Here is a 4,695-nt window from a genome sequence, read left to right on the forward strand (position 1 = left end):
TCAGTATTTTGACGGTCCCGGTGGGTCCGTATTGTGATTTGAAATTTGGGCGTATGCCCAAAATTTAATTCGGAAGTCCCTAACTTGTTTTGACTCATTTTGCCGAAAACTAGCATTATTGAAAGTTGAAAATTACTAAGTTTGACCGTAAGTTGACTTCTTAGCTAACAGGTTCGGATTTTGATGTTAAAATTAGGAATAGTTCTGTATTGCTATTTGAAACTTGTTTGCAAAATTTGGTTCAATTCGGAATTCATTTGGCATGATTCGGACGCTTAAATGTGATTATAGTGTTCTTGAGTTTCACTTTGAAAGTTCATTCGTTTTGAGGATTGATTCGTAGATTTAGATGTTATTTTGGTGATTTGATTGCGCGAGCAAGTTCATGTGATGTTACTACACTTGTTTGCATGTTTGATTTGGAGCCCGAGGGGTTCGGGTTAGTTTCGGACGTGTTTCACATGATTTTGGCTAATGCTAGGATTGCTGGTGCAATACTAGTCTTGGTGCTCTGTTGCAGATCTCGCAATTACAAGGTTTGGCTCGCAATTGTGAGCATTGATTTTGCGAATAATGGTTTGCATTTGAGAGCATGGGCTGGATTGGGCGGCTTCGCATTTTTTATGATCGCAATTGCGATCTTAGAGTCGCATTTGCGACTCATTAGTCCTTGAGCTGCCTTCGCGTCTGCGAAGATTGGGAGTTCGTATTTGCGAACCAAATATCGCATTTGCGACTTCTGTGGTCCTGATACAGGTTTCGCATTTGCGATCCTTGTCTCGCATTTACGGTGTTCACAATTGCGAATAAGACATCGCAATTGCGTCATCTGCTGCTCGGTAAAAGAGGGGGAAAACATGACTTAGCTCATTTCTCACAATTTCTTAACCCTAAACAACTTAAAGGCGATTTTCCAAGAGATTTCTCTTCCTAAATTCATTGGTAAGTGACTTTAATCCATCTCTTTTCAATTACCCATTACATTTCATGAGATTTCAATATCAAATTTAGGATTTTCATGGTAGAAATTAGGGGTTTGGGTAGAATTAAGAATTTTTATAAAATTGAGATTTAGACCTCGAATAGAGGTCGGATTTCGAAACAAATCACATATCTGAGATCGGGATGAATGAGTAATCGGATTTTGGTCTGAATCTCGATATTGACCAAGCGAGACCGGGATTGATTTTTGTTGACTTTTTCAAAAATGATCTAAATTGAACCACTTTCATTGCTGGGTAATTTCTGAAGCTTATTTTGAATCATTTGGTCAATAATTTGCTAGATTTGGTTGGTTTGGAGGCTTGTTCAAAAGACAAGGTCGTGATTGATTGATTGCTTGAGTTGCGGAACGAGGTAAGTGTTGGGTCTAACCTTGATTTGAGGGAATTGGAACCCTTAAACTTCATGTTACGTGAATTACGAGTGAAACATCGTATATGCGAGGTGATGAGTGTATATGCGCCGTTGTATTACTTGCTTTCATGTTTTCGTTACTTCATAGTAAATCTTGTTACGTGCCTTAATTGCTATATGCTTATTTGACTTCCATGCCATAATTGTTACTTGTCCTTTAGTTATTCTTGTATTAAATTGTCCGTCCCTTCCATAATTTTATGCTTATTTGCTACTTGTCTTTATTTGCTTTTCTTGTATACCTAAATTGTCCCATGCCTTGCTTGTCTTATAGTTTGCAACAATCCAAAATATTTTATACACTTATTAATTAGGAGATTGGAGAACTAATTTAATTTGTAGATATTGGGGTCAAATATTAAGTTGTGGAAGGAAATTTTGTTACTATATGAGATATGGTACTAAATAAGTGGTTAGTGGCTAATTTTTTTAACTATACTTATATAGTTTACTTTGGTGATTTATTAAATAAAGAGGAGTGGGTTAAGCCCATTATCTTATGGCTGCCACCTAAAGAGTAGAAAATTTGGGTAATTAATTCCTGGGTCTTAGAAACAAAGAGGCAAAATACTCAGAGAAGAGTCGTATTGGGGAAATTAGCGGCGGCATCGTAAGACGCTAGGTGGTTAGCTTTTATAGTGCAGGTATGTCGATGAGGTGTAAATAAAAAAAATTCTGCACACTAGTTTTGGTATAGAAGTGTAATGATGGTTCAATACCAAGCCATGATGTGATATTAATTAGGGGATACAATGATTATACAACTAGTGAAATAATTCTCGGTTCGCGCGGCCTTTAAAGACATCTTTAAAATTTAAAAATGATGAAATATTCTTGAAATTTTGTCGAAACAAAAAAAATCTTACATAACCAAAAATAGATCCTTGCAAAACCTAATCAAAAGTAGATCTTTGCAAAAACTACCAAAAATAGATCTTTGCAAAAATTAAGTAATCTAAATGTACGAATTTTTTACTTCAAGCCGGAGGTATTTTTCAACAATAAGATTTTTAAAAAATAAAAAAAATAAAACCAAATTAACAAAAAAAAATGACATCACGTATCGGTTAATTTGTTTTAAACAAAGAAGTAAGAATGGAAGTATAAAGCCACGACGGCCTAACAGCAAAAGGCCTAAAGAAAAATTCTGGAAACTATTCTTGTATATGAAAAGAAGTTTTCACTTGCTGGTAATGCTTATGTTTTAGTTGCAAGTTTCTCCGTCTTCTTCATGTAATATCGACCAGTCTCTTATTAACTTGAATTACTCTTTTATTTGTTTTTTCACTTTGAATTACAAATTTAAATTTAAAACAAAAAGACCATCAAAATCTAAAAAGTAATAGAAAAAAAAAGTATAAGAAGTTATTTTGCTAGTTGAGCCAGATTATTTTCTCGTGTGTATTATTTTCTTAGAATTCAAATCAATATATAAATTTTCAAAGTCAGATGTAATAGCAACCTCAAAATTTTTTAAATTTCTCTATGTACAGACAAAAGGAGTTTCTCAAAATGCTTAAGGCTGATACATTTTCAATTTTCATAACTCGTAAAAATATGAAGAGTTCTAGAAAGTCAAAATCGAAAAGTAAAGCACACTTCACATTCCACCGCCAAAAAAACTTGTTTTCTACAGTCATTCCAAATCACAATAAAACTTACCAAGCATGCTTTTGAAATAACAAACGGTACTCGCATCTCAAGATTGTCATACTAATATAGGAAAAAAGACCCATTATTTTTAGTGGTGGAAAAAATCAATATCAACTCATCAGAGATCGATCCAGCTCTTATAGTCTCAACCATTTGCTAATATGGGTCTTTGATTTTTCTGAAAAGCAAAGAATATGCTATTACTCAGAATGTACTCAACTACAATCCTGAGTAAATGGACAAAAAAATTAAAATAAAATAAAATAAGGAAGGTAACGATAATAGAGTAAATCACAAAGAAGTTAGTGTTATGAAGCGAAACGTTAGAAGAGGTATCTCAAAGTATTCGTAACCCACTAATCCGCGGGATAAAAATGAGATCAAATTAAAACATACACAACCTATTTTCAAATAATAACAAAGTATGGAGTGTCACAAAATTAATCATTAATCGGAATCCACATTTATATACAAGGCTTTGACTCAAAATTTAAAGGATGCCAACCGTTGGTAAACAATTTGAAATGAAAAATAGGTTACAAAATAAAAAAGATACAATCCTGCTCTTTCGTAAAAATACAAAAAAAGAGAGAGAGACAAAGCACATAAAAGAAAAGATCGATTGCCACATCTCTGCAGTCCTGCCTTTGCTTCCATCATCTCTGCCTCCTTTATGGCCGCACTGTCACTTTTTTACCCGTTAAAATTATTATTTTGTCATGTTGAAACCTCTCCTCCTTTATTTATATTCTTCAGATCTGAATGCACTCGTTAATCTGTCCAAATTAAGAAAATAAAATACAATTTCAAAAATATGGAATGAAAAACCTATGTAACCTTATGAGAAATCTACATTTGGTTGCATGCTAATTTAGTGTCACCCGACTTCTACAGATCGGAGTTTTGGGATGCAGTGTATGCGCTTGTCCTTAACCTTGCTTCTTGGCAATGTTTGGCAAAGCTAGATATAGCATACAAAACCCACACAATTATCACACAACCATATTGCATATTAGACTTATTGTAATTATGGCCAATATTTTGGCTAATGGAGTCCATCTCACATAAGCATAAGTATCTTTGTAAAGTGTAGATTTTGTTGGTAATATTCTTTGGGATCCAAAAATATTGCATTATGTGGTGGACATCATTTGTACAAGTTGTATCTCTTCTTTTACACCTAAGAGCAAGACTTTTTTGCCTATAAAAGGGAACGCAATTAGTTCATTTTAGACACACCAACAAGACTTGTCTTCAATTCTTGTTTCTTCCTTTCTTCCTTTATTAAGAGTGTTTTGTATGAGAGTTAGTGTTGGGAAGCACTTGTGTGAACCCTTTCTTTGGAGTGATCTTGTGAGGTTATTCTCTTAGGGTATTTGGGATTAATTAGAGTGTTTACTCTAATTTTGTACTCTCTTTTATATTCTTATTGTTATAGTAAATTGCTCATCTTCGCTTGTGGACGTAGGTCACTTTGACCGAACCACGTTAAATTTGTGTTCTTTATCTACTTTAATTATCGTTGTTATCAACTTCTATTGTCTTTGTTATTGCCATTATACCGTTGTTTGGCTATATTCCGTACTACCCGGCTTTCCGATCCTAACAAATTGGTATCAGAGCTGG

Source organism: Nicotiana tomentosiformis, chromosome 4 (assembly GCF_000390325.3).
Source record: "Nicotiana tomentosiformis chromosome 4, ASM39032v3, whole genome shotgun sequence".
Lineage (NCBI taxonomy): Eukaryota > Viridiplantae > Streptophyta > Magnoliopsida > Solanales > Solanaceae > Nicotiana > Nicotiana tomentosiformis.